Below are 26,064 nucleotides of genomic sequence, written 5' to 3' on the forward strand. Positions count from 1 at the left end.
CATTTCCTTTCTAGTGATATCATGCTGCTATCCCTTAAAGGCATATCCTACCATCCACCTTTTGTTTTGAAGTGTTTTCCCATCTTCCAAAGAAGTCGAACTATTTACAGTACATGTTCATGTTTAGTTACCATTGCATAAGAACTGATTAATCAATGAATCTCTGAATCATAAAGGAAATTTGTTGCTATGTGTGGATCCTGTGATGGTAACCTTGGAGTTTCTTTAATTGCTCACAGTGATCCTTGATATTGTCATTTCTGGATGTCGTGCCTGGTTGCATTTGAGATTTGCCCTCGATATAATAAGACTCTATGGTCGTTCAAGAGCTGGAATCAATCTGATTTGTCATTGGTTAATCCTCAGTGTTGACCCTTTGTGTGTAATAATTTCATAGAACCTGGGTTCGGAACAAACCCTTGTCACCTCGACTGGTTGTCATGTACCCTTCTATGGAATCCTGAGTGCAAACTTGCTGTCCCAACTGTAAACCTGGCAATTCTGCACCTATATTTTTATCATGCACATTGGTCATCTTCTCTTGTAGTTCTAAAAGTTTCCCTCTAGTTTCTCAGAAAGTAAGAAAGAAAATAGATAGGAATGGGAAAATTGGCACACATTGGTCTTCCAAGCATGAGCTTAGCTGGTATTTCAATAGTTACACTTAAAGGTGTCGCTCTCAGTTGTAACATTGCAATTTGTAGACGTTGCTTAGTCTGTCCACATTTGAGAATTAGGGATTTCACCATGCAAATAGTTTGTTCAGCTAGGCCATTAGATCTAGGGTAATGAGGAAAATAAGTAGTGTGATTGATATTCCACTTCTCACACATACCCTGAAATGGCTTACCAATATATTGCGAACCAATATCCATAATAATCTCCTTGGGCACACCAAACAAATTGAAAATAGCAATAGGTTGTGTTCTAATTGTGTTGGGCATATTGCACAATTCTCGAATAATGGGACACTTGGTAAAGTAGTCAGTGATGACAGGGAAGTCAATGCCTTGGACATGAAAGAGATCAGATGAGATTTTTGACGAAGGATGGGGAGAACTTCATATGGAACCAGTGGTGCATTGTGCCGGCGAGGCATATGCTCTTGACAAGACTCACAATTCTTGAAAACATATTCAAAGTCATTGTTCATACCCTCTCATCCAATCTACACTGCCACATTGAAGGATATCATGTTGCAAAGATTCCAGTTTGATGATCTGATGCCTTTGTGAACAGAGATCTTGGAGCAAATACAGAAGGTTTGTCTTTTTGTAATATGCAAGCTCTCAGAACATCCTGTGAGCCATTCAACACCATGGTAGTTGTTTCCCTCAGATTGTAAAATTGTGGTAATGCTGATGCATCTGATAAAGACTGTTCCAATACTTTGAGGAGGTGGCCATGGTGCCATTGGAAAGCCACATGCTCTCTCAACATTTCCCAGAATAATTAAGACTTTTAGTGAAATTATGAATGTATGGAGATGACAAATTAAAGAGACCAAGGTATCTTCAAAGGTCATCCTTTTCTTGAATAGTTGGCATGGCCTTATTTTTCCATTTTGCTTAGATCGAGACAGGCACCAGTATTGGAGTAAATGGAGCTGAAGAAACGGCCAGCACTGACATGATGGGCCAAAGGGCCTCTTTCTGTGCTGTAAAGCTCTCTGACTTTATGATTCTTCCTCAATTAAGTCACACCCCATTCTTCTATACTCAAAAGAATACAAACCTAGCCAATAGTCTGACCTCATCATCCAACCCTTAGTTTGTTTCTCATTCACAGTTTGTGGTTGTTGTCACTGACAGAGCCAGCATTTCCCATCCATCCCGATGCGACAGAGATCGTTGTGCTGAGCCACCTCCTTGTGAAGCAGCTAGCTTGCTGCAACATTACAGAGAGAGACCAAGTTAAGAGCTTTACAGTGGGATTGGAGTCACCTATCAGTCAGATCAGATAAGCATGGCAGATTTCCTTCGACGAAGGGTGACAGTGAACCTAATGGGATTTTACGACACGCTAATAGTCCCTTGGCCACCCGTTAGCTTTTAATACCAGGTTTATTCCATTAACTGAATCTCAATCCCCCATCTACCATGATGGGATTTGAACTCAGTTTTCTGGATCATTAGCCCAGATTATGAGTCCCAGTAACATCACTGCAATGCTACCATATCCATTGTTCATGGTTCCTGGCTTCTGGAAATGACTTTGCAGTGTGACGGATTTTTAAAAATTTATTTTACACTTTCTGAGACCTGGACTTAATTTTTACTGGCCATTAATTTCTCACCCCCAAATCCTATCCCGCACCGTCCTCAAAATAGTCAGGTCTATTCTCCACCCCATCCCCATTTATCTACCTTTCTCTCCTTTCAGACACTCCATAAAACCTGCCTCTTTTTCCCAGCTTTTGATCAACTGTCCTCCCGCTGTGGCTCAGTGTAAAATTTGTGTTTGATAGTAATACGGTGAAGCACCATGGGATGTTTTCACAGTAAGAACGTAAGAACATAAGAACTAGGAGCAAGAGTGGGCCATCAGGCCCCTCGAGCCTGCTCCGCCATTCAATAAGATCATGGCTGATCTTTTCGTGGACTCAGCTCCACTTAAGCTCACCATAACCCTTAATTCCTTCACTGGTCAAAATTCATATATCCTTGTCTTAAAAACATTCAATGAGGTAGCCTCAACTGCTTCACTGGGCAGGGAATTCCACAGATTCAACTCAGGCCTAAATCTGCTCCCCCTTATTTTGAGGCCATGACCCCTAGTTCTAGTTTCACCTGCCAGTGGAAACAACTTCCCTGCTTCTATCTTATCTATTCCCTTCATAACCTTATATGTTTCTATAAGATCTCCCCTCATTCTTCTGAATTCCAATGAGTATAGCCCCAATCCACTCAGTCTCTCCTCATAAGCCAACTCTCTCAACTCCGGAATCAACCTCGTGAATCTCCTCTGCATCCACTCCAGTGCCAGTATATCCTTTCTCAAGTAAAGAGACCAAAACTGTACACAGTACTCCAGGTGTGGCCTCACCAGCACCTTAAACACCTGCAACATAACCTTGCTGTTTTTAAACTCCATCCCTCTAGCAATGAAGGACAAAATTCCATTTGCCTTCTTAATTACCTGTTGCACCTGCAAATCAACTCCTTGTGATTCTTGCACAAGGACACCCAGGTCCCTCTGCACAGCAGCATGCTGCAATTTTTTACCATTTAAATAATAGTCCATTTTGCTGTTATTACTACCAAAATGGATGACCTCACATTTACCAACATTGTACTCCATCTGCCCACTCACTTGGACTATCTATATCCCTTTGCAGACATTCAGCATCGCTGCACACTTTGCTCTGCCACTCATATTAGTGTCATCTGCGAATTTTGACACCCTACACTTAGAACATAGAACATTGCAGTGCAGTACAGGCCCTTCGGCCCTCGATGTTGCGCCGACCAGTGAAACCAATCTAAAGCCCCTCTAATCTACACCATTCCAATATCATCCATATGTTTATCCAATAACCATTTAAATGCTCTTAATGTTGACGAGTCCACTACTGCTGCAGGCAGGGCATTCCACGCCCTTACTACTCTCTGAGTAAAGAACCTACCTTGAACATCTGTCCTATATCTATCACCCCTCAATTTAAAGCTAAGTCCCCTCATGTTAGCCATCACCATCTGAGGAAAATGGCTCTCACTGTCCACCCTATCTAATCCTCTGATCATCTTGTGTGCCTCTATTAAGTCACCTCTTAACCTTCTTCTCTCTAACGAAAACAACCTCAAGTCTCTCAGCCTTTCCTCATACAATCTTCCCACCATACCAGGCAACATCCTGGTAAATCTCCTCTGCACCCTTTCCAACGCTTCCACATCTTTCCTATAATGCGGCGACCAGAACTGTACGCAATACTCCAAGTGCGGCCGCACCAGAGTTTTGTACAGTTGCAGTATGACCTCATGGCTCCGAAACTCAATCCCTCTACCAATAAAAGCTAACACACCGTACGCCTTCTCAATAACCCTATCAACCTGGGTGCCAACTTTCAGGGATCTATGCACATGGACACCAAGATCTCTCTGTTCATCCACACTACCAAGTAACTTACCATTAGCCCAGTACTCTGTATTCCTGTTACTCCTTCCAAAGTGAATCACCTCACACTTTTCCGCATTAAACTCCATTTGCCACCTCTCAGCCCAGCTCTGCAGCTTATCTATGTCCCTCTATAACCTGCCACTTCCCTCCGCACTGTCTACAACTCCACCAACTTTAGTGTCATCCGCAAATTTACTAATCCATCCTTCTACACCCTCATCCAGGTCATTTATAAAAATGACAAACAGCAGTGGCCCCAAAACAGATCCTTGTGGTACACCACTAGAAACTGAACCCCAGGATGAAAATTTCCCATCAACCACCACCCTCTGTCTTCTTACAGCTAGCCAATTCCTGATCCAAACCGCTAAATCACCCTCAATCCCATGTGTCCGTATTTTCTGCAATAGCTTACCATGGCGAACCTTATCAAACGCTTTGCTGAAATCCATATACACCACATCAGCTGCTTTACCCTTATCCACCTCTTTGGTCACCTTCTCAAAGAACTCAATAAGGTTTGTGAGGCACGACCTACCCTTCACAAAACCGTGCTGACTATCCCAAATCAAATTATTCCTTTCTAGGTGCTTATAAATCCTATCGCTTACAATCCCTTCCAAAGCTTTGCCCACAACAGAAGTAAGGCTCACTGGTCTATAAGTACCAGGGTTGTCCCTACTCCCCTTCTTGAACAAGGGGACAACATTTGCTATCCTCCAGTCTTCTGGCACAGTTCCTGTAGACAATGACGACACAAAGATCAAAGCCAAAGGTTCTGCAATCTCCTCTCTAGCCTCCCAGAGAATCCTAAGATAAATCCCATCCAGCCCAGGGGACTTATCTATTTTTACCCTTTCCAGTATTGCTAACGCCTCCTCCTTATGAACCTCAATCCCGTCCAGTCCAACAGCCTGCATCTCAGTACTCCCCTCGACAACACTGTCCCTCTCCTGTGTGAATACTGATGAAAAATATTCATTTAGTGCCTCTCCTATCTCTTCAGACTCCACGCACAACTTCCCACTCCTGTCCTTGACTGGTCCTAATCTTACCCTCGTCATTGTTTTACTCCTGACATACCGATGGAAAGCTTTCGGGTTTTCCTTGATCCTACCTGCCAAAGACTCCTCATGTCCCCTCCTGGCTCTTCTTAACTCTTTCTTTAGGTCCTTCCTGGCAAACTAATAACTCTCAGGCACCCTAACTGAGCCTTCACGTCTCATCTTCACATATGTCTCCTTCTTCCTCTTCACAAGAGATTCAACCTCTTTAGTAAACTACGGTTCCCTCACACGACTGCTTCCTCCCTGCCTGGCAGGTACATATTTATCGAGGACGCGTAATAGCTGTTCCTTGAACAAACTCCACATTACAATCGTGCCCATCCCCTGCAGTTTCCTTCCCCAACCTATGCCACCTAAATCTCATGTAATCGCATCATAATTTCCTTTCCCCCAGCTATAACTCTTGCCCTTCGGTATATACCTATCCCTTTCTATTGCTCAGGTAAACGTAATCGAATTGTGGTCACTATCACCAAAGTGCTCACCTGCCTCCAAATCTAGCACCTGGCCTGGTTCATTACCCAATACCAAATCCAATGTGGCCTCGCCTCTTGTTGGTCTATCTACATACTGCGTCAGGAAGCCTTCCTGCACACATTGGACAAAAACTGACCCCTCTAAAGTACTCGAACTATAGCTTTTCCAGTCAATATTTGTAAAGTTAAAGTCTCCCATGACAACTACCCTGTTACTTTCGCTCCTATCCAAAATCATCTTTGCAATCCTTTCCTCTACATCTCTGGAACTTTTCGGAGGTCTATAAAAACTCCCAACAGGGTGACCTCTCCTTTCCTGTTTCTAACCTCAGCCCAAACTACCTCAGTAGACGAGTCCTCATCAAATGTCCTTTCTGCCACCGTAATACTGTCCTTGACTAACAATGCCACACCTCCCCCTCTTTTACCACCTTCCCTGCACTTACTGAAATCTAAACCCTCGAACCTGCAACAACCATTCCTGTCCCTGCTCTATCCATGTCTCCGAGATGGCCACAACATCAAAATCCCAGGTACCAACCCATGCTGCAAGCTCACCCACCTTATTCCAGATGCTCCTGGCGTTGAAGTATACACACTATAAACCACCTTCCTGCCTGCCAGTACACTCCTGCGACCCTGAAACCTCATCCATGACCTCACTACTCTCAACCTCCTGTACACTGTAGCTACAATTCTGGTACCCACCCCCCTGCTGAATTAGTTTAAACCCTCCCGAAGAGCATTAGCAAATTTCCCCCCCCAAGATATTGGTACCCCTCTGGTTCAGGTGCAGACCATCTGTTTGTAGAGGTCCCACCTACCTCGGAAAGAGCCCCAATTGTCCAGGTATCTGAAACCCTCCCTCCTGCACCATCCCTGTAACCACGTGTTCAAATGTTCTCTCTCCCTATTCCTCTCCTCACTATCACGTGGCACGGGTAACAAACCAGAGATAACAACTTTGTTTGTTCTAGCCCTAAACTTCCATCCTAACTCCCTGAATTTCTGCCTTACATCCCCATCCCTTTTCCTACCTATGTCTTGAGTGCCTATGTGAACCACAACATGGGGCTGGTCCCCTCCCCCTTAAGGATTTCGAAAACACGATCCAAGACATCATGGACTCTGGCTCCTGGGAGGCAACACACCAACCGCGAGTCTCTCTCATTCCCGCAGAACCTCCTATCCCAACCCTTTAACTATGGAGTCCCCAATGACGAATCCTCTACTCCATAGAACCCCTACAGTGCAGAAAGAGGCCATTCGGCCCATCGAGTCTGCACCGACAACAATCCCACCCAGGCCCTAGCCCCATATCCCTACATATTTACCCGCTAATCCCTCTAATCTACACATCCCGGGACACTAAGGGGCAATTTAGTTTGGCCAATCAACCTAACCCGCACATCTTTGGACTCCTCTCCCCTCTTCCCTTCTGAGCAACAAGGACAGACTCTGAGCCAGTGACCTGGACACCATGGCTTACCCCTGCTAAGTCCCCCCCCCCAACAGCATCCAAAAGTGTACTATCCCCAATTTCTACTACATTTTTTGTTTCTCCCCCCACTTGAATGGCTCCCTGTACCCTGGTGCTGTGGTCAGTTTGCTCATCCTCCCTTTACCTACCCTTCTGAGCTGCCGGCCGGACTCTGCGCCGGAGGCACGGTCACTGTTGCTTCCCCCAGGTAGGCTGCTCCCCCCAACAGCACTCAAACAGGAGTACTTATTTTCAAGGGGCACAGCCACCGGGGTACTCTCTAGTACCTGACCTTTCCCCTTCCTAACTGTGACCCATGTGTCTTCCTCCCGTGGCCCCGGTGTGACCACCTGCCTGTAACTCCTATCTATCAGCTCCTCATTTTCCCTGACCAGAGGAAGGTCATCGAGCCGCAGCTCCAGTACCGTAACGCAGTCCCTTAGGAGCTGCAGTTCGATGCAACCGGCGCAGATATGGACGTCCAGGAGGCTAGCTGACTCCAGGAACTCCCACATCCGACACCGAGAACAACAAACTGGACTTTCACTCATAATTCCCCTTTCTTCAAGTACACTAGTAAAACTACGAGATCAACCTAACATGCCTCGCCCGTTTCCAACTAAGCCCGTTGAGCCAAAGCCCTTCAGCCCTCACTTTGCTACCTGCTCACTCCGCTGCCCGCTAACGACGCTGCCCGCTGGGTAGTGCGGCCTGCTCTTAACCCTCCCGCGCTGAAAAAAAACCTACACCCTTCCCACAATACCCCACGGCTACTTCCCGTTTGTACTTTAAAGTTTCAAAAAATAAAGCCCGCAAATAAAGTAATGTTAAAAGTCGATCTCCTGCAACAAATCACTCCTCTTTGCCTCACTATGGATGAAAAATGAGGACGATCCCCCCGGGTGAGTAACTTTTATAAGAAAAAACTGGTCCCCAGTTTCAAATCATCTACGTAAATCGTGAACAATTGCGATCCCAACACTGATCCCTGAGGCACACCACTAGTCACTGATCGCCAACCAGAAAAACACCCATTTACCCCCATTCTTTGCTTTCTGTTAGTTAACCAATCCTCTATCCGTGCTAATACATTACCCGTAACACCGTGCACCTTTATCTTATGTAGCAGTCTTTGGTGCGGCACTTTGTCAAATGCCTTCTGGAAATCCGGATACACCATGTCCACAGCTTCCACGATGCTATATAAATAAAAGTTGTTGACATTTTCTAAATCAGCTTGGTAACTGGGCTGAGAGTAATGAAGACTGGAGATTGCTTTTATTGATATTAGCAAATGAGGAGAGATGGGCTAATGCCTCCTGTAGCTATAGTGAATAGAATACCATCCTTCAAATGTATTAAATACTCAACCTTGAATAACGTCACCCGAGCTTCACAGGTTTACCTGGTAATAATAAAATGTAGCACAATAAAGGCCAATGTTTGTGTTGAAGTTCTGAATTTCTTTCAGTACAGATGCACCACCTGAAAATCAATGCAGATTTTTTACACAGAGGGTGGTGGGTGTCTGGAACTCACTGCCGGGGGAGGTAGTGGAGGCGGATACGGTAGTGGCTTTTAAGGAGCGTCTTGACAAATACATGAATAGGATGGGATTGGAGGGATATGGTCCCCAGAAGGGTAGGGGGTTTTAGTTAAGTCGAGCAGCATGGTCAGTGCAGGCTTGGAAGGCCGAAGGGCCTGTTCTTGTGCTGTAGTTTTCTTTATTCTTTGTCCTTTGTTCAAATTTGCATTTGGAAATACTGGCAACGCTGTCAAGAATGCATTTTAAAACTACGCAAGTTACAGAGCTGAGACGTGATGGTGGAATGATCTGTTGACCGTGACTGATTGAAGAAGTCATGTGACCAAGTCTTTTGCTTGTTACCAGTTGTAACAATAAATCATTAATCCAAGCCATTGCATCATTGTGTCACTGTGCAGCTGTGTCACCGAGATAACATCTGGCCAATCAGTTCTGTAAATTGAATCTTTTCTTAATTCATGCCAATGAATGAATTAAGTAGGGGAATGAATATTATGTGATCACTGCAGATAACAGCATTTGAAGGAAAGACTTGCATTTAAGTTTATTTATTAGTAGGCTGACATTAACACTGCAATGAAGTTACTGCGAAAATCCCCCAGTTGCCACACTCCGATGCCTGTTCGGATACACTGAGGGAGAAGTTAGCATGGCCAATGCACCTAACCAGCACGTCTTTCAGACTGTGAGAGGAAACCTGAACACCCGGAGGAAACCCACACAGACAGTGATCCAAGCCAGGAATCGAACCCGGGTCCCTGGTGCTGTGAGGCAGCAGTGCTAACCACTGTGCCACTGTGTTAATGCAGGACCTTTTGCAATGACTGGACATGCCAAACTGCTTCACAAACAGTGACATACTTTTGAAATGGGCTTGCCGTTGTGATGTAGGAAATACAGTGGTTACTTTCCACACAGCTAGCTCCCACAAACGGCAACGTAATAATGACCTGATAATCGGTTTCTGCGATGTTCATTGAAAGATTCCAGGACACCAGGAAATACTGCCCTGCTCTTCTTCAAGTAGTGATGCATTTCACATCCACCCAAGACAGGGCCTTAGTTTAATGTTTCCTCTGAAAGACAGCACCTCCGACACTGCAGCACTCCCCACACTGTACAGGAATGTCAGCTTTTTGAGTTTTGTGCTCAGTTTATGGAGTGACGCTTGAGATTTCTGAATCAGAGGTCACGGTTATTGAGCCACAGTTGGCACTTAGCTTCATTATCAATGTTATATAGGACAGTGAGAATGTACAAGTGGTGGAGCGGGAAGGGTAGCTCAATAAAATCTACGGCCACATTACATTTCTAAGTTTACAGAGATTTTCTGATATTTTGAGGCGGAGAGAAGAGAGGATTAGTTAAGTAATGCGTCACAGTTAACTAGTTTAATTGTGGAACACCAATAACTGCATCATGTCACCCCAAGAAAATTTACTTGACCCTTTTTTGTCCATAGGCATTGCCACAGAAATTTGAACGAGAGACCCAAAAAATATGATTTAAATTCTATTGTGAGAATTTGAGAAACTGAATTTATCATAAATACACTTTTGAAAGCTTAAGAGTAATCGTGGACCAGCTGGATTGGTGTAAAAACCTAATTAGTTCACAAACACCCTTCAGGGAAGAAAACCTGCCACCTTTAGCCACTCGCGATATCACAGAATGGTTACAGCCCAGAAGGAGGCCATATGGGCCATCATCAAGATACCCATCATCAGAGAGCTACTCCTGGGTCTCTGAAGGAGTAATTCACATGTGCCACTCACCTGCCTTATTGCCATAGCCCTGCACGTTCTTCAATAACCCAATTTCCTTATGAATGCCTCGATTGAATCTGCCTCCACTGCACTCTCAGGCGGCACATTCCAGACCCTAACCACTGTCTGCGTTAAAAAGTTTTTCCTTATGTTGCCGCTGCTTCTTTTGCCAATGACCTTAAATCTCATCCTCGATCCTTCCAAGAGCAGGTTCTCCCTGACTGCTCTGTCCAGGACCCCTCAATTCTCCCTTCAACATCTCTTCTCCAAGGAGGATGGTCTTGCCTTCCCTAATCTACGTACTGAATTATCTGATCACTAGAACCATTTTTGTGAATATTTTCTGCACTCTCTCTCATGCCTTCACATCGTGCCAAAAGTGTGGCACTAACAACTGGCCACAATATTCCAACTGAGCTTAAATCAATGCTCTTTATTAGTTTAATATCACTTCCTTGCTTCTGTACTCGGTCCCCCTATTAATAAAGCCTAAGATACTGTATGCTTTATTAAACCATGCTTTCAGTCTGTCCTATTACTTTCAATGATTTATGCACATATACACCCAGGTCCCTAGGCTCCTACATTAGAATTATAGTTTAGGACTGTACTTTGTATTTTATATTGTCACTCTGCATTCTTCTGAATAAAACGGATTTGTACTGGGTAATGGACCAGGCCGGGTGTTAGATTTGGAGGTAGGTGAACACTTTGGTGATAGTGACCACAATTCGGTTACGTTTACTTTAGTGATGGAAAGGGATAGGTATATACCGCAGGGCAAGAGTTATAGCTGGGAGAAAGGAAATTATGATGCGATTAGGTGAGATTTAGGATGCATAGGATGTGGAAGGAAACTGCAGGGGATGGGCACAATTGAAATGTGGAGCTTGTTCAAGGAACAGCTACTGCCTGTCCTTGATAAGTATGTACCTGTCAGGCAGGGAGGAAGTGGTCGAGCGAGGGAACCGTGGTTTACTAAAGAAGTAGAATCTCTTGTGAAGAGGAAGAAGGAGACTTATGTAAAGATGAGACGTGAAGGCTCAGTTAGGGCGCTTGAGAGTTACAAGTTAGCCAGGAAGGACCTAAAGAGAGAGCTAAGAAGAACCAGGAGGGGACGTGAGAAGTCTTTGGCAGGTAGGATAAAGGAAAACCTAAAGCTTTCTATAGGTATGTCAGGAATAAAAGAATGACTAGGGTAAGATTAGGGCCAGTCAAGGACTTTAGTGGGAAGTTGTGTGTGGAGTCCGAAGAGATAGGAGAGGCGCTAAATGAATATTTTTTGTCAGTATTCACACAGGAAAAAGACAATGTTGTCGAGGAGAATACTGAGATACAGGCTATTAGACTAGACGGGATTGAGGTTCACAAGGAGGAGGTGTTAGCAATTCTGGAAAGTGTGAAAATAGATAAGTCCCCTGGGCCGGATGGGATTTATCCTAGGATTCTCTGGGAGGCTAGGGAGGAGATTGCAGAGCATTTGGCTTTGATCTTTATGTCGTCATTGTCTACAGGAATAGTGCCAGAAGACTGGAGGATAGCGAATGTTGTCCCCTTGTTCAAGAAGGGGAGTAGAGACAACCCTGATAATTATAGACCAGTGAGCCTTACTTCTGTTGTGGGCAAAGTTATGGAAAGGATTATAAGAGATAGGATTTATAATCATCTAGAAAGGAATAATTTGATTAGGGATAGTCAACACGGTTTTGTGAAGGGTAGGTCGTACCTCACAAACCTTATTGAGTTCTTTGAGAAGGTGACCAAAGAAGTGGATAAGGGCAAAGCAGTTGATGTTGTGTATATGGATTTTAGTAAAGCGTTTGATAAGGTTCCCCACGGTTATTGCAGAAGATACGGAGGCATGGGATTGAGGGTGATTTAGCGGTTTGGATCAGGAATTGGCTAGCTGTAAGAAGACAGAGGGTGGTGGTTGATGGGAAATGTTCATCCTGGAGTTCAGTTACTAGTGGTGTACCGCAAGGATCTGTTTTGGGGCCACTGCTGTTTGTCATTTTTATAAATGACCTGGATGAAGGCGTAGAAGGATGGGTTAGTAAATTTGCGGAAGACACTAAAGTCAGAGGAGTTGTGGACAGTGCGGAAGGATGTTGCAGGTTACAGAGGAACATTGATAAGCTGCAGAGCTGGACTGAGAGGTGGCAAATGGAGTTTAATGTGGAAAAGTGTGATGTGATTCACTTTGGAAGGAGTAACAGGAATACAGAGTACTGGGCTAATGGTAAGATACTTGGTAGTGTGGATGAGCAGAGAGATCTTGGTGTCCATGTGCATAGATCCCTGAAAGTTGGCACCCACGTTGATAGGGTTGTTAAGAAGGCATATGGTGTGTTAGGTTTTATTAGTAGAGGGATTGAGTTTCGGAGCCATGAGGTCATGTTGCAACTGTACAAAACTCTGGTGCGGCCACACTTGGAGTATTGCGTACAGTTCTGGTCGCCGCATTAGAGGAAGGATGTGGAAGCATTGCAAAGGGTGCAGTGGAGATTTACCAGGATGTTGCCTGGTATGGTGGGAAGGTCTTATGAGGAAAGGCCGAGGGACTTGAGGCTGTTCTTGTTTGAGAGAAGAAGGTTAAGAGGTGACTTAATAGAGGCATATAAGATGATCAGAGGATTAGATAGGGTGGACAGTGAGAGTCTTTTTCCTCGGATGGTGATGGCTAGCACGAGGGGACATAGCTTTAAATTGAGGGGTGATAGATATAGGACAGATGTCAGAGGTAGGTTCTTTACTCAGAGAGTAGTAAGGGCATGGAATGCCCTGTCTGCAACAGTAGTGGATTCGCCAACATTAAGGGCATTTAAATGGTCATTGGATAAATATATGGATGATATTGGAATAGTGTAGGTTAGATGGGCTTTAGATTGGTTTCACAGGTCGGCGCAACATTGAGGGCCAAAGGGCCTGTACTGCGCTGTAATGTTCTATGTTCTATGTTCTGCGTTCTAAAATGAATCACCTCACACTTTTTGCATTAAATTTTGCCTGCCACTTGAATGTGAGTCCAGTCTCACGCCAATGTTGTTGACTCTTAACTGCCCTCTGAATTGACCTAGCAAGTTCCTCAGTTGTCTCAAAGTGTGAACAAGAAGTCTCATCGATGGTGCTACTGACAGCACAGTACCGAGAGAGTGCTGCACTGTCAGAGTTGCAATTTTTCAGATGAGGTTCTGGGGAACCTGTTAAATTGCAACAAGCATGTATCTTTCGTGGTCACAAATGGGTTCCCTGAACTAATCTACCTGCAAACCTGCCCACATTGAATTCAACACCACATTTCATGGTATAATTCAGAACTCCAAATAGCAAACTTGATAGTTAACCATTAGATTATCATAACATCCAATGAGTGCTTTTTTTAAACTTCATCTGTGGGACTTTGTCCTTTCCTTAATTCACTGAAAAGTCCTCCTCTGCTAATTAGATTCACCTTTCAAACAATTCCAGCAAATTAGTGAATGGTGTGTATTTTTCAAACCAATTACTGATAATGGTACAAGTACTGTGTAGATGGCAGCAAGATTTCACATCAGAAACAAAGTTAAGAGCTTGAATGTTACATATTAATTGGATGAAGAGCAATAATCTTCAAGATACCCTGAGGCATATTTATTTTCAATAGTTTTTGAAACGGGTTATGAGGGTTAGGCACCACAGGCAAGGTTTGCAAAGAGCCCAGTGCTGAGTTATCAAAGACAGGGGCTGTGATCTTATCAGCTTATGACGAGATTCATAATTAAGTCTGTCACTCATAGAATCCTACAGTGCAGAAGGAGGCCATTCGGCCCATCGAGTCTGCACTAACCACAATCCTACCCAGGCCCTATCCTCACAACCCTATGCATTTACTCTAGCTAGTCCCCCTGACACTAAGGGTCAATTTAGCATGGTCAATCCACCTAATCTTTGGACTGTGAGAGGAAACTGGAGCACCTGGAGGAAACCCATGCTGACATGAGGAGAATTTGCAGACTCCACACAGACAGTGACCCAAGCCAGGAATCAAACTCAGGTGCCTAGTGCTGTGAGGCAGCAGTGCTAACCACTGTGCCACCATGCCACCCTCAAGTTAAGGCGACTGCCAAATGAAAGTCAGTTGAGACTCTGCTCAAGATGCACAGGTCAATTAAGGAGCCACTTTCCTAAATGGGGTGACTTCTAATAATTTTTTAACAATTGACCTTTGACAAGGTACCACATGGTAGGATGTTGCATGAGGTTAAATCTCACGGGATCCAGGGTGAGCGTGCTAAATGGATACAAAATTGGCTTGATGACAGAAACCAGAGCGTGATTGTAGAGGGTTGTTTTTCAAACTGGAGGCCTGTGACCTCAGGGGTCAGTGCTGGGTCCATTGTTATTTGTCATTTATATTAATGAGTTGGATGAGAATATAGGAGGCATGGTTAGTAGGTTTGCAGATGACACCAGGATTGGTGGCATAGTGGACAGTGAAGAAGGTTATCTCGGATTGCAATGGGATCTTGATCAACTGGGCAGTGGGTTGACAAGTGGCAGATGGAATTTAATTTAGATAAATGCGAAGTGATGCATTTTGGTAGATTGAACCAGGGCAGGACTTACTCAGTTAATGGTCGGGCGTTGGGGAGAGTTATAGAACAAAGAGATCTAGGAGTACAGATTCGTAGCTCCTTGAAAGTGGAGTCACAGATGGACAGAGTGGTGAAGAAGGCATTCAGCATACCTGGTTTCATTGGTCAGAACATTGAATACAGGAGTTGGGACGTCTTGTTGAAGTTCTACAAGACATTGGTAAGGCCACACTTGGAATACTATGTACAGTTCTGGTCACCCTATTTTAGAAAGGATATTATTAAACTAGAAAGAGTGCAGAAACGATTTACTAGGATGCTGCCAGGTCTTGATGGTTTGAGTTACAAGGAGAGGCTGAATAGATTGGGACTTTTTTCTCTGGAGCGTAGGAGGCTGAGGGGTGATCTTATAGAAGTCTATAAAATAATGAGGGGCATAGATCCGCTAGATAGTCAATATCTTTTCCCAAAGGTAGGGGAGTCTAAAACTGGAGGGCATAGGTTTAAGGTGAGAGGGGAGATATACAAAAGTGTCCAGAGGGGCAATTCTTTCACACAGAGGGTGGTGAGTGTCTGGAACAAGCTGCCATAGGTAGTAGGGTACAATTTTGTCTTTTAAAAAGCAATTAGAAAGTTACATGGGTAAGATGGGTTTAAGGGGATATGGGCCAAATGCAGGCAAATGGGACTAGCTTCAAGGGTTTAAAAAAAAGTGCGGCATGGACAAGTTGGGCTGAAGAACCTGTTTCCATGCTGTAAACCTCTATGACTCTATGACTCTAATGCATTTTGTCTGATTTTCCTTCAGGAAGCTTGGCTGCCCACCTGGATAAGTGTCAGTGGTTAGAATGATACGCCTACATTGACTGCACCTTGAATCATGCAAATCGCTTCCAGCCACAGCCCAAGAAACCCCCTGATGAGCGGGGATATAGGAAGTCTTCATCCCTGGAACCAACCACTTGTGATGATGGCCATCTATTGTGGGAAGGAAGGGATAATCACCTTGAAATATAGTTGCACTTGCTTCAATGAGGGAGATGACTTTAATGAATTGTGGGAACAGGAAATTTTTTCTTGGGCAGTGCTTCAGACATTTAATCTTGAAATATTCAATGGTAAAGAGACTGAGCTCCAGAATCCACTTCTTAAACCTACATGTTTGTTCATCTGTACTAATACCTCCTTGTTCGGCTCTGTGTCAAATTGGTGACCATTTTCCTGTGATAAAGTTGCTTTTTTTCAAGTTGGTATTGAAATCATAAGTTTTTGTCATGAAAACCTAAATATATTACTTATTGCTGAAAAAGAGAAATGCTATCAAAGCTTTTCATTTTGCACCCTTCAGGACAGAATTGCATGAATACCAAGGGGCGTATTTTCCCGTTCCGCATGCCATGGGAATCTGAGCGGGTGAGGGGCGGGCAATAGGAAGGTCTGTTGACTTTAGGTGGGATTTTCTGGTTTTGGGGTGAGCACGGCTGGAAAACCCGGCCCCAAACCTCAGAGGAATCAACAATTTATACTGCATGAGTGTTGACTCTGACTGGTGGAGGTGTAGACATAGTGAATGAATTGGGAAACAGTTAACCATCTTTCTCCATGGAAACACATCTACAAATCAGAGTAGTGAGGGTGGATGTGATTTTAAAAAATAATTTTGGGGAATTTAGGGCCCAATTTTAATATCAAGTTGCGCCCGTTTTCGGGCGCGAAAACTTGGTGAAGTCGGGCGTGAGGCGAATAGCGTGATCTGCGCTTACCTCCGCACCCATTCCCCCTTTACCCCAATGGCCAAAAATGACCACCGTCGGGACCGCGCCCGAAACGGACATGATGTCAATTTAAATTCATTTGCATGCATTTAAATTGACTTAATGGGCATTTAAATTGACTTACCAGCATTTCCCCCTTTACCACTGTGTTCGCCCATCCAGATTCGGCACAAAATGGTCCACAAAAGTCCGATTCGGGTGCTCCAGCTTCTGAGAAGGTAAGCTCAGAGCATCCGGCAGCTCTCTGACTCAGGTCAGTGGTGGGGGGGAGGGAGGTGGGTCAGACGGCTCTCTGGTAGGGGAGGGAGGTGGGTCAGATGGCTGTCTGGTGGGGGGAGGGAGGTGGGTCAGATGGCTCTCTGGTGGGGGGGCAGCGGCGGGTCAGATAGCTCTCTGGTGGGGGGGGAGGTGGGTCAGATGGCTCTCTGGTGGGGGGTGGGGCTGGGGAGACAGGGGCAGGGGGGTCGACTGCCACTCTGCGTGCAATCAGTGGGGAGGAAGGGGGGCAGGGGCCCATGATTGGTCTGGGGAGCAGGGGGTTGGGGATAAGGGGTTCAGTAATGTTGTGGAGGGGGGAGGCAATGTTTGTGGGGACCAGGCGAGGCATTATCTGGTCTGGGAGCGTTTTTTTTACTGCGCATGTGCAGTTGAAGGCTCCGGTCGGAGCTGCAGCGTTTTGGGTCCGATAAGCCCTGCCCACACGCTTCTGCAGCACGATTCAGAATCACTGCCATTTTTGCAGGCAGAGTGTGTATGGAGGCACCTGAGAACGGGTCTAAAAGTCGGATCTGAAATACTCCCAGTTTCAAGTCCGCCCAGCACTTAGATTTAAAACGGCAAAATAGAGCCCATTCTATTATTCTGTAAAAGAATCTGTGTGTATGCGGCTGTGTGTAAATTATTTAAATGTGTTGGGATAAGGCTAGAGACATCTTGTTTGTGGAAGCTGAGGAATGAAACAGCAAAGGTATTAGATGCATGCATTTGCAATGAGACTTTCCTGGTGGAGCTTTTATAAATATAGATCAGCTAGGTTTAGAAATTTGCATTAGGCGATACACATAGACCTGCTCTTTTCCCCAGTTGTTAAATTTAAAAAGGGAGTAAAAAACACGAAAAAATGTGTTTCATTGATAAAAAAGAGAAGATTATTAAATTATTTTTGATCCCAGAAGTTGGGTAATAGGAAAGATATGAAAGTTGGGAAAGTTAAGCTCAAAGAAGTGCTGTAAATAGTGAAGTTGAAGATAAAAGGAAAAAAGGATATTTAAGAAGAGATGTTGGCCAGAATTCTCTCGTCCCACCCACCATGGGAATTGTGGCGGCAGGGGGGAGGCCGGATCATGAAAAGGTCCATTGACCTCAAGCGGGATTCTCTGCTTTTGAGGCGAGCGTGGCCGGAGAATCCTGTCCGAGGTTATTTGGTGTTGGGTGGGTAAGGAAGACCTCTTAGAAAATGGCCTAGCTTGGTGAAGTTTAACTTAGCCATTCAGTCAAGCCAGAAATATCAGGACTGCAAAAAGCAGAGTGGAAGTGAGTTTGACAGGTCATGCAGTATAACTGACAGCAATTTTGCCTCGGGTAATATTACTGGACATTTGTGGTTGAACATTTACAAGGGAGTGTTGCTGGAAGGTGTTCACTTTTGGCTCTAAGCAAATCTTTTGAGGGGATTGTTTTGGAAGACATTTGGGGCAGCACAACGGCACAATGGTTAGCCTCACAGTGCTAGGGACTTGGGTTCAATTCCTGGCTTGGGTCACTATCTGTGTGGAGTCTGCACGTCCTCCCTGTGTCTGCATGGGTTTCCTTCGGGTGCTCCGGTTTCCTCCCACACTCCAAAGATGTGCAGGTTAGGTGGATTGGCAATGCTAAATTGCCCCTTAGTGTCAGGGTGACTAGCTAGGGTAAATGCGTGGGATTATGGGGATAGGGCCTGGGTGGGACTGTGCAGACTCAATGGGCCGAATGGCCTTTTTCTGCACTGTGGGGATTCTATGATTCTATAAAAAAATAATAATTTTAACTGTGCAACTGTAATCTTAGATTTTCTGTTCTTCTTGTTAAGAAACCTTTTAGATTTAATTTTTAAAATCCCAAAAGTGTTATTGAGCTTCTGGCTGCTTAGATCAGTACTTTTTTTCCTCATTTTCAGGTTACAATAAAAGGGGAAGCCTAATTTAGTCATAGAGTCATCGGGGTTTACAGCATGGAAACAGGCCTTCAGCCCAACTTGTCCATGCCACCCCTTTTTTTAAACCCTGAAGCTAGTCCCAATTGCCTGCATTTGGCCCATATCCCTCTATACCCATCTTACCGATGTAACTGTCTAAATGCTTTTTAAAAGGCAAAATTGTACCTGCATCGACTACTACCTCTGGCAGCTTGTTCCAGACACTCACCACACTCTGTGAAAAAAATTGTCCCTCTGGACACTTTTGTATCTCTCCCCTCTCACCTTAAACCTATGCCCTCTAGTTTTAGACTCCCCTACCTTTGGGAAAAGATATTGACTATCTAGCTGATCTGTGCCCCTCATTATTTTATAGATCTTGATAAGATCATCCCTCAGCCTTCTATGCTCCACAGAAGAAAGTCCCAGTCTATCCAGCCACTCCTTATAACACAAACCATCAAGTCCCGATAGCATCTTTGTAAATCTTTTCTGCATTCTTTCTAGTTTAATAATATCCTTTCTATAATAGGGTGACCAGAACTGTACACAGTATTCCAAATGTGGCCTTACCAATGTCTTGTACAACTTCAGCAAGATGTCCCAACTCCTGTATTCAATGTTCAGACCAATGAAACCAAGCATGCTGAATGCCTTCTTCACCCACTCTGTCCACCTGTGACTCCACTTTCAAGGAGCTATGAACCTGTACCCCTAGATCTCTTTATTCTGTAACTCTCCCCAGTGCCCTACCATTAACTGAGTAAGTCCTGCCCTGGTTCAATCGACCAAAATGCATCACCTCGCATTTGTCTAAATTAAACTCCATCTGCCATTCGCAAGCCCACTGGCCCAATTGATCAATATCCCGTTGCAATCCGAGATAACCTTCTTCACAGTCCACTATGCCACCAATCTTGGTATCATCTGCAAACTTACTAACCATTCCTTCTATATTCTCATCCAAATCATTAATATAAATTACAAATAACAGTATAATTTCCCTCTGGAATTTTGTTTTCTCGGCAATTAACCTCTGCTATGGTCATAGCAGAGTCTGCTTGCCAACCAATCAGCACACTCTCCTCGCATCATCTAAAGTGTTGTTGCCTCTGTGATTTGGTATTCTTGCAATTCTGTCTTTGATTTTGATTTGATTTGATTTGATTTATTATTGTCACATGTATTAACATACAGTGAAAAGTGTTGTTTCTTGCGCGCTATACAGACAAAACATACCGTTCATAGAGAAGGAAACAAGGGAGTGCAGAATGTAGTGTTACAGTCATAGCTAGGGTGTAGAGAAAGATCAACTTAATGCAAGGTAGGTCCATTCAAAAGTCTGACAGCAGCAGGGAAGAAGCTGTTCTTGAGTCGGTTGGTACATCACCTCAGACTTTTGTATCTTTTTCCCGAAGGAAGAAGGTGGAAGAGAGAATGTCCGGGGTGCGTGGGGTCCTTAATTATGCTGGCTGCTTTGCCGAGGCAGCGGGAAGTGTAGACAGAGTCAATGGATGAGAGGCTAATTCGCGTGATGGATTGGACTACATTCACGACCTTTTGTAATTCCTTGCAGTCTTGGGCAGCGCAGGAGTCATACCAAGCTGTGATACAACCAGAAAGAATGCTTTCTATGGTGCATCTGTAAAAGTTGGTGAGAGTCGTAGCTGACATGCCAAATTTCCTTAGTCTTCTGAGAAACTAGAGGCATTGGTGAACTTTCTTAACTACAGTGTTGGCATGGGGGGACGAGGACAGGTTGTTGGTGATCTGGACACCTAAAAACATGAAGCTCTCGACCCTTTCTACTTCGTCCCCATTGATGTAGACAGGGGCAGGTTCCTGGTCAGTGGAAGATTAAAAGTTTCAACAATGTGTACAGTTTTCTCAAAAATACTCAAATTTATCGTAGATTGGAATCATAGAATCCTGACAGTGCAGAAGGAAGCCATTCGGCCCATCAAGCCTCTGCCGACAAAAATCCCACCCAGGCCCCCCATCCCTGTAACCTCAGGTATTTACCCTGCTGATCCCGCTGATACTAAGGGGCAATTTAGCATGGCCAATCAACCTAACCCGCACACCTCACCAAGAGGACCCAGGGAATGCAAGAATAGAATTGCTACAGTGCAAAAGCCAACCATTCAGCTCACTGAGTCTACACCGACTCTCTGAAAGAGCATCTTACTCAGGCCCTATCCCCATAACCCCACATATTTACCATGCTAATCCTCCTAACATACACATCTTGCGACACTAAGTGGCAACTTAGCATGGCCAATCAACCTAACCTGCACATCTTTGGAGTGTGGAGGAAACTAGAACACCCGGAGGAAATCCACACAGTCACAGGGAGCAAGTGAAAACTCCACAAGACAGTCACCCGAGGCCGGAATCAAACCCGGATCCCTGGCACTGTGAGGCAGCAATGGCGGCACGATGGCACAGTGGTTAGCACTGCTGCCTCACAGCGCCAGGGACTCAGGTTCGATCCTGGGCTTGGGTCACCATCTGTGTGGAGTCTGTATGTTCTTCCCGTGTCTGCGTGGGTTGCCTCCGGGTGCTCCGGTTTCCTCCCACAGTCTGAAAGACGTGCTGGTTAGGCGCATTGACCATGCTAAATTCTCCCTCAGTGTACCTGAACAGGTGCGGGAGTGTGGCGACCAGGGGAATTTCACAGTAACTTCATTGCAGTGTGAATGTAAGCCTACTTTTGACTAATAAATAAACTTTAAAGAAACCACTGTGCTGCCGTGCCACCTCCACTCCGACAAAGCAACTACGAATATATAAATACTGCAGCCAATGTTTCAATTAAACATTTCAATAATGCATGGAGGATTCCCGCAGCTAATCCCCTCAAGACATTTCAAGAGAAGATCAGACAATTCCAATCTGCTATTGCTGTACTGGGCTGTTTATTTGGTGCATGTCGCCACCCACAAACACTGCTGTTGTGTTGACCACTTTAAGTCAATTCCTTTGACCTTGAAGTTCGAGGATCCAGGTTGCTCCATTCTTATCTCAAAGTGGCACATCATTGACATTGACACAGTGAGGTACCTCAACTCCTCCAGTGCTATCACCAACACCATTGCCAGTGACTGCCAAGCGTACGGCTGTCCATGGACACCTCGGGAAGCGGGATTCTGAATTTTGACAGCCTTGCCAGAGCTCCTCTCCAGCTACACTGAAATGTGATGTAATACACTGAGATTTAATTAATCAATCCTGTTTAGATTTTCCAGCAATATGTATGTGCAGCTTGTACTGTCAGTTGCAAAGGATTTGCAGAGCAATGTTTATTTGAACAGATTAATTTAACTCTATCAAGTGTAGGGCTTCAAACGCACCATCTGTTTTCCTTTGATACTTGCACTCGTGAAGATTTTGCTCTCAAATCCATCTGCCTTTTAAAAGAAGCACCCACATACAACAATTAGGTCCCGATTTTCGGAGTTGGCTGTACAAAATTGGATTTCCATCAAATGTCTGCTGCTGATTTTTTTGTATTATTTACTTGCCTTTGTTTGCCCTCATCCACATTTTTCATTATTATTACTACAGTCTGAAGATTAGTTCCACCTGATCCAATAAAAAGAGCCTTACAGAGCTGGCATTGTATAAATCCTTTACTGGATGTGCCATTTTAAGATTTAATACCCCGACAATTCGCACTCTTAATTTACTTCCTTTTCGAAATGTCAGCGGCTCCAATTTATAGGCAGGATCCTGTCGTGCACAGGGTTCCTTTAACTCATCTAATTCGTCTCTGTGCGCTTTCTAAGACATAGCTTACTGCGTCTGTCATTTCACTTTATCTGATGTAACAGCGAGTTTCTGTCCGTACCGCTCCTCGAATACTTCCATGTCAGTCAATAATCTCATTGCTTTTATTTCTTGTGCTGAGGATTTTCCAAAACGCCAGTGGGGAGTACCCCAGCAGCAAGATCAGCATGCTCCAGTAAGTTCACTCCCTCCTTTTCATTCTTAATTTATCATTCATAACAGGTCGAATCCCGGGAGAAATCATACGGTAAGATATCGAATGAGCCAGACGACACAGAGCAGGAACTCTGGCAGATGCAGGGACGGGGCAGCGCTCCAAAAGAACTCTTGGTCCATTTTAAAAACTGCGAATTTTTAAAAATTGTGTTCCAAATCTTCAGGTGTAAGCCAAAACAACAACAACAAAAATGTAGTTATATCGCGACACTCTTGTGATAAACAAAGAACGAAGTGCAAAAAAAAAGTACAGCACAGGAACAGGCCCTTCGGCCCTCCCAGCCTGTGCTGATCATGAGGCCCTAACTAAGCTAAAAACAAATGTTCTGCCCTCACTCAGTCCATATCCCTCTATTCCCTCACTATTCATGTACCCATTCAGATGCATCTTAAATGTTGCCAATGTTCCTGCTTCCACCACCTCCACTGGCAGCGAGTTCCAGGCACCCACCACTCTCTGCGTGAAAAACTTCCCCCTCACATCTCCCTTAAACTTTCCCCCCCTCTCACTTTGAACCTGTGCCCCATTGTAATTGACACTTTCACCCTGGGAAAAAGCCTCTGACTATCCACCCTGTCTGTGCCTCTCATAATTTTGTAGACTTCTATCAGGTCTCCCCTCAGCCTCCATCTTTCCAGTGAAAACAATTATAGTTATCCTCATAAAACCTCCCAAGCTCTTCACAGGAGCATTGCAGAATTAACTCTGACTCTGAGACACATAAAAGGAAATTTATGTCGATAACCAAAGGTTTTAGTAGAGAGGTAACTTTGAGAAATATTTTAAGGTGGAAATGTAAAGATTACGAGATGTAAGGGGGGAATTTCAGAGAAAACAGCCCGGGCAGCTGAAGGCATGGCCACCTGTGGTGAACCAATTAAAATCAGGAATACTCTCGTGGCATGATTTTGAGGAGTGCAGAGATCTCGGGGACGGTGAGAAAGGAGGGGATCATTGACATAGGGAAGGGTGAGGCCATGGAGGGATTTGAAAAGCTGTCTGAGGATGATAAAGGTGGGAGCTGATGGAGTATGCCCAGCAGAGGGGTAACGGTGAAAGTCATTCGGTGTGGGCGAGGACATGGGCTGCTGTTTTGGATGACCTCAAGTTGACAGAGGGTAGAATGTGCAGAGTGAGCCAGGAGTGCAGTGGAAAATCAAGTTTCAAGGTAACAGAAGCAAGAATGAGTGTTTCTGCACCAAATTAGGCTGAGACGGGGACAAATGAATTCCCTCCTGACATCTCATCAACTCTACATTTCAACCTTTAAAATATTTCTCAAAGCTTACCGCTTTATCCAAGCCTGTGGTCTCCTGCAAAATCCTGTAATTTCAATGGCAGGAAAGGCACTCCAAAATCAGTGTCCTCTCTCAGACCGATATATCCAGTATCGAGTCACTGGTTATGGTTAATCAGCTACATTGAGCTGGCCACATCGTCCACAAGCCTGACACAAGACTTCCAAAACAAGTTCTCTGCTCCGAGCTTCATCATGACAAGTGGAGGGCAAACAAAATGTTTCAGGGACGTCCTCAAAGCCTTGCTGAAAAAATATAACATCCCCGCTGATATGTAGGAAGTCTCACACGAGACCACACAAACTGGAGAAGAAGCATCTGCAAAGGTGTCAACCATTTTGACGCCTCCAACAGGCCCAGGTAGAGGCCAAACCCAAGCTGCAGAAGGAGCATACCATAATCCAAGCATCCCACTCACCCCCTTCTTCAAACACCACCTGACCTGATGAAAGGCATAGATAGGGTGAACGGTGGGAAGCTTTTCCCCGGGTCGGTGGTGACGTTCACGAGGGGTCATAGGTTCAAGGTGAAGGGGGGGAGGTTTAACACAGATATCAGAAGGACATATTTCACACAGAGGGTCGTGGGGGCCTGGAATGTGTTGCCGGGCAAGGTGGAGGAGGCGGACACACTGGGAACGTTTAAGACTTATCTAGACAGCTATATGAACGGAGTGGGAATGGAGGGATACAAAAGAGTGGTCTAGTTTGGACCAGGGAGCGGCGCGGGCTAATTGTTCCTTGTTTCTCGTTTCAAGGCTTCTTTCTATGATCATCTTGCTGGTGCCAGTACAGAGCGAGACTGCGGATAGTTGGGAACCTGTCTCGGGGGCAGGGAATTCATATGGTGTTCGTGGAAGTGGAAATGACTAGGGTTGGGAAGCATTTTCCGATCGGGGCCATTGTGATCTCCTGGACTCGTTTCGATCGCCTCAGGGGGTCGGAGAGGAATTTCCCAGATTTTTTTTCCCCATATTGGCCCCGGGGTTTTTCACTCTGGGTTTTCGCCTCTCCCTGGAGATCACATGGTCTGGAATGGGGGGGTGGGGGTGAGTTAATAGGTTGTAATGAACAAAGCATCGTAGCTGTGAGGGACAGCTCGGTGGATAGGATATTGGTATGTAAATAGGCTGGAAAATTGGGCGGGGATCCTGGATTCAGGATTCAATCCTGGACCGGGGAGCGGCGCGGGCTTGGAGGGCCGAAGGGCCTGTTCCTGTGCTGTATTGTTCTTTGTTCTTTGTTCTTTGACCCACCTGTAGCAGAGCATGTGGATCCAGCATTGGAGCTTCCAGTCTCTTCAAGATCCACAACATTGGAAGAAAGTCTTCCTCATTCCTAAATAACTGCTTAAGGAGAGAAGAAAGACCCATAATGTTATAACCTGCTTTGTCTCTTAACAGATGCTGAGTGCCCTGTCATGTATTTCCCTGTTTCTTTTATCAATATAATATATAATTAGGAACTAGAAATTAAATTGCCCCATCTAAGTTTTTCTATTGAATGTCTTTCCATGTCTACCTAATTACATGGATGAACTAACAATTATGCTCAGACATTTCATTCAGCAGTTCCTTGAAGTTAATTAACAGCTAATGTTGAACTAGTGAAGTTGGACTACACTACTCAATCATTAACACTATTTATCACGTTGATTATTAAGCCACTCAAGACATGCTTCAGTTTAATTACTTATATAATGCAATATTTGACTGTACCACATTGTGAATGAATATACAGGGCTAACTTTATTCTTTTCCCTTTCTGTAATTTCTCACTTCTTTGCTT

The sequence above is a fragment of the Mustelus asterias genome, chromosome 4 (assembly GCF_964213995.1).
Source record: "Mustelus asterias chromosome 4, sMusAst1.hap1.1, whole genome shotgun sequence".
Lineage (NCBI taxonomy): Eukaryota > Metazoa > Chordata > Chondrichthyes > Carcharhiniformes > Triakidae > Mustelus > Mustelus asterias.